Consider the following 13,397-nt stretch of genomic DNA (forward strand, 5'->3'; position numbering starts at 1 on the left):
AAGGAAATATCCAGAAAGAAAGAAAGGATGAGAAAGGAAATCTAGGAAAGTAAGAGGTTTGATAAACAAAGAATATCAAATAAAGATATTCCAGAAGAGAGATCAAGGGAGAAAATTAAGTATGTAGTACAAGAAATTAACAAATTAAGGGAAGGAAGTAAATAATGCAAGAAGTTCATCAGAACTGAAAAATAAGATTCTACAAATCAAAAAAGGCCCACTGACCAGCAAGGTTAATGGTTATAGAAAGACTCACACCAAAATATGTCACTGTGATATTTTAGAACGCTAAAAATGCAGTGTAGATCCTCAGCGCTTCCAAGAAGAAAAAACAGTCCACATAGTAAGAATTTAGAAATCAGAATGGCATCAGACTTCTCAGTAACTTTGGAAGTTAGAAGATATTTAAACAATGCACTTAAATTTTTAAGGAAAATATTGTTTTTCCTTGGAATCATATGTCTAAACAGACTAGCAATCTGCATGCAATTAAAAAACCTTTTTTTTTTTAGTGTCTCAAAAAAATTGATCTCTTACACATGCTTTTTCTGGAGGCTTCTAGATGGATGTACTTCATCAAGAGCATAAACTAAAATAGGATATATGGGATCCAAGAAACAGGATCCAAAGTGAAACGGGTGAAGAGAATTTCCAGGATGCTGGTTTCTGACAATTTCAGTACTAGAACTGTGAAATAGAACTTTGAGAGGAAGTGGTACAGACTGGAAGGTGGGAGGACTTCAGGATCAATGGTTCCAAGACAGCCATGGAACTGGTAAACTAGTTGATAATTTTGATAACATGGAAAATTTGATCAAGTAGCATTTTTCAGAGCTGTTGGAGGGGGTGGAAAAACTTAAGAAGATGTTGACAGAAAAATAAACAAAAAACATGTAATTGTTAATTTCAGGAAAGTAAATTGTGTAAGAAAGAAAATATCACTATATACAGTTTGGTTCAGAAGTATAGTATTTTTGTAGTCCTAGTAATGAAAACATAGTAATGAAAAATAATTTAACAACAACCAAAAAGACAGATACAGTTACAAGAGCAGAATGTATTTATTCACTAAGCTGTATCCAACTCTGCAACTCCTATAGCCTGCCAGGCTTCTCTTGTCCATGAGAATTCCCAGGCAAGAATACTGGAGTGTGTTGCCATTTCCTTCTCTAGGGGATCTTCCTGACCCAGGGATCGAACCCATGCTTCTGCATTGGCAGTCAGATTCTTTACTGTTGAGACACCAGGGAAGCCCTAAAAGCAGGATGAGAACTAGTATATTAATAATTTCAGATAAGTCATACGTATGTAATAGAAGTAAATTGATGATTTCAACTTTTGAATAAAAATATCAATTGTCTATATTATTTAATGATATATAGGAAGTTCCAGAAGAAACAGCTGAAAGAATTGAAGATTTTTCTCCAGAGTGGGATGGAAGCAGCGGAGAGGTAGGGAGAGGGCAAAGACCTTGTTTTTATTATTACTACAGGACTTGTAGCATTCTTTGACCTTTAAAAATTACATGCATGAAAAAAATGATAAGGGATAAAGATGATTTTAAAATTCATATAGGAAATTCCCCAGAAATCCAGTGGTTAGGACTCCCCGTTCTCACCTCTAAGAGCCCAGATTCAGTCCCTGGTCAGGATACTAAGATACCACAAGCTATGCAGTGTGGTAAAGAAAAAAAAGAAAAAAAAATCTTATAAAATTTATATAAAGAGAAGTTAAGTGATGCACATTAACTTCCATGCACACTGAATCCTTAAGCAGAATTTCATTGCCAAAAGTAAATGTAAATAATCTGATAACTCCAATTGCTGCTGCAGCAACCATCCCTCCTGGAAACTGAGATGGCTGGAGGAAGTGGTCACTACAGGGCCAGAATGACAAGAGTTCAGAATCTCCTTTTCTAGGGGGTCTCTCATATTTTCTCCAGCAAGGTTCTAAATGTGGTTCTGTTTGTAGATAGTTTTGTTTACTGCTCAGAATCTTTCTAACTTGATATATGTGTGGGTCCCTAAGATTTCTAGAAAACCTTTGAAAGTAAAATGTTGTGTCTTCCCTACCTAAATCATAAAAACTCTAAGAAAAACCACTCTATTAGCATCCAGTATTAAAATGTCAGTATGCTTTAACTTATATATCAATGCTTTCTTTAAGTGTCTATTTTTAAACAAACATACAATTTTAAAAGCTATATAACTAAGATGTATTTATGGTTAAAAAATAAAACTGCAAAAAATAGGAAGGAGCACATATACTTAAAAATAGGACTTCCCTGGTGGCTCAGTGGTAAAGCATCCACCTGCCAATGCAGGAGACATAAGAGATGTGGGTTTGATTCCAGGGTTGAGCAGGTCCCCTGGAGGAGGGCATGGCAACTCACTCCAGTATTCTTGCCTGGAGAAACCCACAGACTGAGAAGCCTAGTGGGCTACAGTGATGGGGTCACAAGTGACATAGCACACACACATACTTAAAGTATCCATTCCCATCTCCAAGCCAGGCTTCAACAGTACGTGAACCGTGAACTTCCAGATGTTCAAGCTACTTTTAGAAATGGCAGAGGAACCAGAGATCAAATTGCCAACATCCGTTGGATTATCAAAAAAGCAAGAGAATTCCAGAAAAACATCTATTTCTGCTTTATTGACTATGCCAAAGCCTTTGACTGTGTGGATCACCACAAAGTGTGGAAAATCCTTCAAGAGATGGGGATACCAGACCACCTGACCTGCCTCCTGAGACATCTGTTTGCAGGTCAGGAAGCAACAGTCAGAACTGGACATGGAACCACAGACTGGTTCCAAATAGGGAAAGGAGTACATCAAGGCTGTATATTGTCACCCTGCTTACTTGACTTGTCTGCAGAGTACATCATGAGAAACGCTGGGCTGGATGAAGCACAAACTGGACTCAAGATTGCCAGGAGAAATATCAATAACCTCAGATATGCAGATGACACCACCCTTATGGCAGAAAGCGAAGAAGAACTAAGGAGCCTCTTGATGAAAGTCAAACAAAAGAGTGAAAAAGTTGGCTTAAAACTCAACACTCAGAAAACTAAAATCATGGCATTCAGTTCCATCACTTCATGGCAAATAGACGGGGAAACAATGAAAACAGTGGCAGACTTTATTTTGGGGGGCTCCAAAATCACTGCAGATAGTGACTGCAGCCATGAAATAAAAAGACACTTATTCCTTGGAAGAAAAGTTATGACCAACCTTGACAGCATATTAAAAGCAGAGACATTACTTTGCCAACGAATGTCCATCTAGTCAAGGCTATGGTTTTTCCAGTAGTCATGTATGGATGTGAATTGGACTGTAAAGAAAGCTGAACACAAAAGAATTGATGGTTTTGAACTGTGTTGGAGAAGACTCTTGAGAGTCCCTTGGACTGCAAGGAGATCCAACGAGTCCATCCTAAAGGAAATCAGTCCTGAATATTCATTGGAAGGACTGATGCTGAAGCTGAAACTCCAATACTTTGGCCACCTGATGCGAAGAGCTGACTCATTAGAAAAGACCCCGATGCTGGGAAAGACTGAAGACGAGAGAAGGGGATGACAGAGGATGAGATGGTTGGATGGCACCACTGACTCAATGCACATGAGTTTGAGTAAGTTCCGGGAGTTGGTGATGGATAGGGAGGCCTAGCGTGCTGTAGTCCATGGGGTCAAAAAGAATTGGACACGACTGAGCGACTGAAATGAACTCAACTGAGATTCCCATCTTTGTCACCCTGCTCTGACTCATTCTTTAAGAATGGAGTTTAATAGTTTGGTAAATCGCTTTGTAGGTCACTACATTTTTATTTTTCAAAGCAGATGGAGGTGAGAAAGTAATTCAAGGAAGTAACTGCCATGTATGATGAAAGATTGAACATACACACAGATGTTGGCTAGACTATATATGGCAATAGATCTCTGATCCACAATCTCTGCAGTGACCAGCCCAGGAAGCCAATTACAACCATTTGATGCAGAATGATCAGGACTTGGTTAATGACTGTCAGCTTTCCTGTGTTTTGCCCTTGCTTCTAACTCAGGGCTAACCAGAGAAAATCAAACACGCTTTCCAAGTCAATTACATAAAATGTCCTGTTGACTCTCCCACCTCCAGCTTTCCTGTATCAACAACCTTCAATCAGGGCATACTTGATGCCCTTTAAAAAAAAAAAATATATATATAAAGCTTTCTGATTCCCCTGCCTGCCCTTGAGTCTCCACCAAACATAAGATATGGTAGCTGATCCACACTATAGTAACTACTGAATAAATAGCCATTGATCTTATTCAGGTGGTCATCATTTATTTCCACAATAACAAGAAAACCTTCCTATAAGAAGCAAAAATGATATCAGAATAACAGTTTAGTCTGCTGCTTTAATGAAACCTTCATTTATTAGTCTCAACTAATATGCAGTATGCTAGTATGAGCCAGCCAGTAAAATAAGTTGTATTTCCCTAGGACAAATGTAAACAAACTTGTTTAAGAAGGAAACTACTGAGCTGAATCCTTAAGAGTTGGACATTTGACTCTGAGTCATTGTTTATGGCCTGTAGCAGGCATACTATTTATTTTGAACTTCTCAAAATTTCTTGATTGAACATGAAAGGAGAGAAGGCCTCAGCAATTAACATAAATGGCATAAAAGGACTTATTGATAATAATGTTTCTCATGCCAATCTTTTTATTTTTAAAAAATCTCTTATTTCCCCTGAAGATTTGTAACACTATTGTTAGAGTTGGTTTTTTTTAAAAAATTGTATAATTACTTGTCTAAGGATGATTGCTTCTCTCCTCTCTCAATTATGTTCAATTTACTAAACCAGACCACAAAGTTTTTCTTTAATAAAGTTGGCAAACAAAGCAACTGAAAACATTTTGCTTCAGGGAATGATATTCTGGTAAGTTTTACTGAAGATGACATTTTCATTAGCACTGCTAATGAACTATGCTTATTCCTTTGGGAAGCCATAATTTATTAAAGAATTAAAAGTCTGAAAAAACACCAAAAGAATTACCTCATTCATTTTGAATGTGACTACAGTATTTGCAATAGAAAAAATAGTGAGTATTCCCTGAAGTCATGGTGGCTTTTAAACACTGCATAACTCTGGGTATTGCTGTCTGGGAAGCATTGCACCATTGCTCATTAGAAAGATAATTCCATTATAATAGCTTTACTCTGAGGCATAAACTAGTTAAATGAAGCATTAGAAAAAGAAAGCCAAGGTTCGTTTGGTAAATCACTCGTTCTATAGTTTGGTGAGTCTACAATAAGCCCGAAAGAAATCCAGCTAGCAACTTAATTTGAAGAAAGCTTCCAAGGAAGAGTATACAATTCTTATCATTGGTCTCTAGGCTTCATTATCTCTGTTCATGAAACTGTCAGTTCACATTTAGCTTTGAAAGTTAATTGTGAACAAATCAGGAGAGACTAAAATTTCAAGCAATATAGTATTGAGGAAGATCTCTTTGGGTTAGTTAGTACTTTTGATTTCCTTCTTTGCACTGTGACTTCTACTGGAAACTTGGGTGTGACTGATGCTGTTCTGGTCCAAAGTACCAAGAAGTTCAGATCAGGTTAAGGTCAAGCTCAGTGCAGACTGACTCTGAGGGCAGTTTATTGACATGTCCTTTTGTAGGCTGGAATTGCTTGAAAAGCACAGGTTCCTGGGAATCACTAGAGCTGTTCTCCGAAGCTGAACCAATTAGCAAAATTGTGTGCTGTGTGTTGAATCTGGTCTCTCAGAACAGAATCTCATTGAATGCCTTTTAAAGTTGTTCATGGAGAGAAGAGGGTGCGGGAGTAGCAAAGGAAACTCCCCTACAGAGAAAGCTCTTAACCCAAATCTCCATAGAGGAGATTGCTCTAAAATTCATTTCTATGACCTTCTTAAGGAAATGGCAACCCACTCTAGTACTCTTGCCTGGAAAATCCCATGAACGGAGGAGCCTGGTAGGCTGCAGTCCATGGGGTCGCACAGAGCTGAAGCGACATAGCAGCAGCAGCAGCAGCAGCATGACCTTCTTAAATGTGAAAGATAGGTTTCTGAAGAAATGATGAAGTCAAGGTTTTTTATTATAAGGTGAAAAAGACTTCATCCAGTCCTGAGTCAGTGCTGGCAGAGAGAGAACTGCATTGGTCCTTCTGTTCCTCCTGTCCAAAGGGCCTGGTACAGGATGCTATTGGGGACAGTACCAGTGGATAGCAGTTTTGGTGGCTCTAGCTGGATCTCAGAGGTCCTAGAGGTTGGTCAATGTGTCAAACTCAGCTGTCAGTGAAGAGATGACTCACCTTCAAGTTGGAAATGTGAAAGCCTTCAGTTCAGTTCATTTCAGTTGCTCAGTCATGTCCAACTTTTTTCGACCCCATGGACTACAGCACACTAGGCCTACCTATCCATCACCAACTCCCAGAACTTAGGTCAGGTGGTCTGGTAGTCTCATCTCTTGAAGGATTTTCCACACTTTGTGGTGATCCACACAGTCAAAGGCTTTGGCATAGTCAATAAAGCAGAAATAGATGTTTTTCTGGAACTCTCTTGCTTTTTCGATGATCCAACGGATGTTGGCAATTTGATCTCTGGTTCCTCTGCCTTTTCTAAAACCAGCTTGAACATCTGGAAGTTCATGGTTCACCTACTGTTGAAGCCTGGCTTGGAGAATTTTCAGCATTACTTTGCTAGCGTGTGAGATGAGTGCAATTGTGCGGTAGTTTGAGCATTCTTCGGCATTGCCTTTCTTAGGGATTGGAATGAAAACTGACCTTTTCCAGTCCTGTAGCCACTACTGAGTTTTCCAAATTTGCTGGCATATTGAGTGGAGCACTTTCACAGCATCATCTTTTAGGATTTGAAATAACTCAACTGGAATTCCATCACCTCCACTAGCTTTGTTCGTGAAAGCCTTAGTAGCAAGAAAACCTTAATTCAAGGTTAAGGTCAAGTCACTGCAAGCAATGTTTAGTAGTACCTATTGCGTTCCAGGCATTGTGACTGTATGAACGAAAATGGTTGAGTTCTTACCCTCAAGGAACTTTTGGTGAAATGAAAGGAAGTCAATATAGATAATTTAAGTATACTATGATATGTAATAAGAAAGCAAATCCTTTGCTGAACCCTGAAGGATAAATTAGCTGAAGAAAGAAAGGTGGAAGTATTTTATAGGCTGGAAAGAGGAGAATGAAAGGCAGCAACAAGGCCTGGGGAATTCACAGGCAAGCTAGGCACAGGAAGGGTCCTTCCTATCGTCACAGGTTCAGATTCTTCTGTTTTCTGAGAAGAGCAGTCCGAGTCTCTTCAGGCACAAGTGACAGGATGATGACCTGCACAATCAGAGGTTGTGCTCAGCACCTCACTGCAGTTACTGCTGAAGTATATACCTATGTCCTTCCACACAGGGGTCTGGAATTCAGCCCTCACCCTCGCCTCGTTCCATCCTTCCTCCCCCATGAGCTTCTCATGTCCTCTGACATTTCTCTCTCAGTCTCATATCCCTCCCTTTTCTTTGCTTTCCCCTCGAGCTTCTCAAAAATGACCTCGTTTCGTAAGGCAGGGAATTCTGAAATGAATCAGTTCTGCAACATACTCCCATTGGTGAAATACCTTGGAGTTCCCAGCATCCCTTGCTCCCAGGGTCCTTAAGCCCCCTATCAGGCTAGTATTTGTGAAGTGACCCCATCAAGGAGGTGTTCTACACAGACAGCCTAATTGAGCAAGAGACTGAAAAGGGAGGAAGGCACAGGGAGAATGGCAGGGAGGGAGAAAAGGGGCTCTGAGGGCTCAGATCTTCCTGGCTGGGCAGCTGCTCCCTTCCAGTCCTGATGCTGACCTGCCAGGGTATCATTAACTCCTAGACTCAGAAGAGTACATTGACATGGTTACCAAAGTACTCTCGACAAATTTGCCATTTGATGGAGTGAAACTTACAAGTACTTTTTCTTCATTAACAATTTTAGTTCATGTGCTCACTAAGAAACATTAGAAAACAGAAAAGCACCAGGAAAAAGACAAAAATTAACCCAAATTACACATCCCAAAGATAACTACTAACATTTACTGTAGATATTTCCAGTACTTTTCATGTATATATATTTGCTGTAGATATTTCCAGTATTTTTAATGCATATATATCTTTTCTTATAAAAATAGTACCTACTATTTTGTGGCCTCTTTTTTAAATGGAATTTACATTTATTTTTCAGCTTCAAAAGGGTTTAACAATAATGACAGAAAACTAAGGATCTTTATGAGTGATATTGACTCCTTGGAAAATGGGTGATGCAATTCAATTAATGGGTTAAACATTAGATATTTAGGATTAGCCTTTCATAAAGATGTTTACCCACTTGAGACATATCATATGTCTACACAAACATACTTTCTCTAACTGGGGAATCAGGAGATCTGAGTGATACTATCAATATTCTAACCCTCATTTCGATAAGCAGTCTTAAGCAAATCAACTCAATATTGCTTTTCTAGATAAAGTCCAAATTCTTAAACATCGTGTATCAGGTCCTGTATTGTCTGGTCCATCCGGCTATATGGAATCACATACAGTTCCCAGAATATACCATGCTTTCCTATGCTTGTTTTTTTGTTTTGTTTTTCTGCCTGAAAAATTCTCTTACCATGTGCCCCATCACCGCCTCCTTGCTTTTTAAAAATTTTAATTGTGGTAAAGTACACATAACATTAAAATTACTATCTTAACCACTTTAAAGTGTGGAGTTCAGTAGTGTTAAGTACATTTATACCACTGTGCAACCAATCTCCAGAATTATTTTCCTCCTGAAACACTGAAACTCTATACCCATTGAACAATAACTCTCCCTTCCCTCCTCCCTCCAGCCCCTAGCAATCATCATTCTAGTTTCTCTCTCTCTGAGTCTGACTACCTTAGGTGCCTCTTGTAAATGGAATCATGCAATATTCATCATTTTGTGGCTGGCTTATTTCATTCAGCATAACGTTCTCAGGTTCATTCATATTGTAGCATGTGTCAGGATTGCCTTCCTTCTTAAAATTGAATAACATTTCATTGTATGTATATATACACATTTTCTTATCTATTCATCTACCAATGGAACTTGGGTGGCTTCTACTTTTTGGTTGTAGGGAATAAAGCTGCCAAAAGCTTGGGTGTACAAATATCTCCTCAGAATCCTGCTTTCAATTTTGGGGGAGTATATATCCAGATGGAACTGCTGGATTGTATGATAATTCTATTTTTGCAACCTCCTTGTTAAACTTTGTTTTTTTATACTTCTTTCCTCCATATTAATAATAATCCACTCTTTTCCAGAATGGTTTTTATTATCCATAGAGTAATTTTTTTTAATGACGTGCTTAATTAATGGGTTGCTTCTAATTTTCCATTATTAAAAACAATGCTAGAATAAATATTTATTCATATGGTGAATTCCTAGAAGTGAAATTGTGAGGTAAAGGAGTATACATTTTTAATTTAAGGTTTTGTTGTGTAGTGTTTCAGCATATGCACAAGCTTCTAATGGCTTCTTTTTATGTTACATCAGCCTCTATCGCCAGTACCCTGTGTCATCAGGGCAAGGGTCCCAGCTTGAGGATCCTATGGTATCTTTAAATTCTACCCCCAAAGAAAAGAACTCTTTATATCAAAATTCTTATTCAGAAGTGAAGGTGTTGCATAAGTCATCAGTCACAAGAAACAAAATGAAAGATCAGATCTTGCTGCTTAAATTTTCAATTAATATAAGTGATATCAATTCCATTTTAAAATGGTCCTCCTAAAAACTGAGAACTTCCAGATGTTCAAGCTGGATTTAGAAAAGGCAGAGGAACCAGAGATCAGATTGCCAGCATCCTTTGAATCATAGAAAAAGCAAGACAGTTATAGAAAATCATCTACTTCTGCTTCATTGACTACACTAAAGCCTTTGACTGTGTGGATCACAACAAACTGTGGAAAATTCTGAAAGAGATGGGAATACCAGACCACCTGACCTGCCTCCTGAGAAACCTATATGCAGGTCAAGAAGCAACAGTTAGAACCGGTCATGGAACAACGGACTGATTCCAAATAGGGAAAGGAGTATGTCAAAGCTGTATATTGTCACCTTGCTTATTTAACTTACATGCAGAGTACATCATGCGAAATGCCGGGCTGGATGAAACACAAGCTGGAATCAAGATTGCTGGGAGAAATATCAGTAACCTCAGATATACATATGACACTACCCTTATGGCAGAAAATAAATGGCAGGAAATAAAGAGCCTCTGGATGAAGGTGAAAGAGGAGAGTGAAAAAAACTGGCTTAAAACTCAACATTTAAAACTAAGATCATGGCATCTGGTCTCATCACTTCGTGGCAAATAGATGGGGAAACAATGCAAACAGTGACAGACTTTATTTTCTTGGACTCCAAAATCACTGCAGATGGTGACTGCAGCCATGAAATTAAAAAGACACTTGCTCCTTGGAAGAAAATCTATGACAAACCTAGACAGCATATTAAAAAGCAGAGACATTACTTAACCAACAAAGATCCTTATAGTCAAAGTTATCTTTTTTTCCATTAGTCATGTATGAATGTGAAAGTTGGACCTTAAAGAAAGCTGAGCGCTGAAGAATTGATGTTTTTTAACTGTGGTGTTGAAGAAGATTTTTGCAAGTTCCTTGGACAGCGAGGAGATCAAACTAGTCAATCCTAAAGTAAATCAACCCTGAATATTCATTGAAAGGACTGATGCTGAAGCTGAAGCTCCAATACTTTGGCCACCTGATGCGGAGAGGTGACTCATTTGAAAAGACCCTGATGCTGGAAAAGATTGAAGGCGGGAGGAGAAGGGGACGACAGAGGATGAGATGGTTGAATGGTATCACTGACTCAATGCACATGAGTTTGAGCAAGTTCCTGGAGTTAGTGTTGGACAGGGAAGCCTGGCATGCTACAGTCTATGGGGTCGCAAAGAGTTGGACATGACTAGCAACTGAACTGAACTGAAATAAACATGGAAATTCTTTTCAAGTTTGTGTATATTACTTTTTATATACCACTTCCAGTTACATTTCTTATAATTAGTTATTATTTTTTCTGGATTACACATGAATAAATTGAAATAAAGAAAGAAATGGGAGTGAGAGAAAGAGGGAGGGAAAGACACCATAAGAAAGACCCAGCAGAAACAACAGATGGCAGAAGGGGATCTTCAAACATATGTTACAACTAAACTGAAAAGTTGATTAACATGTTTAAGGAAATTAAGATGTTTGAAGAAAACAAAATTAGAAGAAAATTAAATTAAAAAAAATTGAGGTCAAAGAGGTGACTTGCCTGAGGTCACAGAGCTGATAATCGTATCTTCAGGTTCTAAGTTCATTACTTTTCCAATTAAAGGTGGTTCATTTCCAGTCCTTGAGATCCAGGCATAATGAGTAAGCATAGTACAGACTTTTCTAAGACTTTTTACTCTCCCCCTAAATTGGAAAGGTGATAACAGTTTGGGGAAAGCAGCTGAAAACTGTGCTTTAATAAAAAGCCATTTTATGGTTGCTACTTAGTAGGGAATTATAAGTAGTATTTCTTCCTTCCCTAGGAGGGTGTGATGCCCTTCACGGTGCTGATATAGTATAGTGTTGAGCATGGTGGACGGGCTCCCAGGTCAGTCTGTTTGGATTTGAACCTTGGTTCCACAGTATTCCCTGGTGGCTCAGACGGTTACGCATCTGTCTACAATGTGGGAGACCTGGGTTCGATCCTTGGGTTGGGAAGTTCCCTGGAGAAGGAAATGGCAACCCACTCCAGTACTCTTGCCTAGAAAATCCCATGGACGGAGGAGCTTGGTGTCCACGGGGTCACAAAGAGTCGGACACGACTGAGCAACTTCACTTCACTTCCACAGCATTAATTATGTGATACGAACAAGTTAACTTCTCTGTGCTTTCATTTCTTCACTCATAAAATGGACACCAACAATCTAGTGACAATAATTACAAGATTATTATCAGGATTAGACAAGATAATGTGAATCCCTGTCAAAGGCTCAATTCAGTTCAGTTCAGTCACTCAGTCCTGTCCGACTCTTTGTGACCCCATGAATAGCAGCACGCCAGGCCTCCCTGTCCATCACCAACTCCCAGAGTTCACTCAGACTCATGTCCATCGAGTCAGTGATGGCATCCAGCCATCTCATCCTCTGTCGTCCCTTTCTCCTCCTGCCTCCAATCCCTCCCAGCATCAGAGTCTTTTCCAATGAGTCAACACTTCGCATGAGGTAGCCAAAGTACTGGAGCTTCAGCTTCAGCATCATTCCCTCCAGAGAAATCCCAGGGCTGATGTCCTTCAGAATGGACTGGTTGGATCTCCTTGCAGTCCAAGGGACTCTCAAGAGTCTTCTCCAACACCACAGTTCAAAGGCATCAATTCTTCAGCTCTCAGCTTTCTTCACAGTCCAACTCTCACATCCATACATGACCACTGGAAAAACCATAGCCTTGACTAGATGGACCTTTGTTGGCAAAGTAACGTCTCTTGCCTGATATGCTTATTGCTAGTGATGAGGAGTGAGGTAATACTGTTTTTTGTTTTATCTTGGGGAAGATGGTATGTGGAAAGGGCTGGTGCAGCACAAGGTAAGAGTGAAAATAGCCTTCTCTGATGCTGGCTGTTTAAAAATATATAATTAAAAGACTTATCTGGTAGACTATCACTGGTTTTCAGAAATTTGATTATAATATGGTCTATCTGTGCTGTGCTTAGTCGTTCAGTCATGTCTGACTGTGTGTGACCCCATGGACTATAGCCAGCCAGGCTCCTTGATTCATGGGGATTCTCCAGGCAAGAATACTGGAGTGGGTTGCCATGAACTTCTCCAGGGGATCTTCCCAACCCAGGGATTGAACCCAGGTCTCCCACATTGCAAGCAGATTCTTTACTGTCTGAGCCACCAGGGAAGCCCATGGTCTATCTACTGTAGTTTAATTTGTGTTTATTTTGTCTTATGGTTTATCAAGCTTATATCTGTGGGCTTATGCTGCTAAGTCACTTCAGTCGTGTCCGACTCTGTGCAACCCCATAGACAGCAGCCCACCAGGCTCCCCCGTCCCTGGGATTCTCCAGGCAAGAACACTGGAGTGGGTTGCCATTTCCTTCTCCAATGCATGAAAGTGAAAAGTGAAACTGAAGTCGCTCAGTTGTGTCTGACTCTCAGCGACCCCATGGACTGCAGCCTTCCAGGCTCCTCCGTCCATGGGATTTTCCAGGCAAGAGTACTTGAGTGGGGTGCCATTGCCTTCTCCGATCTGTGGGCTTATAGTTTTCATCAAAATATATATATTTGGCTGTTATTTCTTCAATGATTTTTCTGCCTTACCTTCTGGGACTCTAATTACAAG

The sequence above is a fragment of the Bison bison genome, unplaced genomic scaffold (genome assembly GCF_000754665.1).
Source record: "Bison bison bison isolate TAMUID 2011002044 unplaced genomic scaffold, Bison_UMD1.0 scf7180017864032, whole genome shotgun sequence".
Taxonomy (NCBI): Eukaryota; Metazoa; Chordata; class Mammalia; order Artiodactyla; family Bovidae; genus Bison; species Bison bison.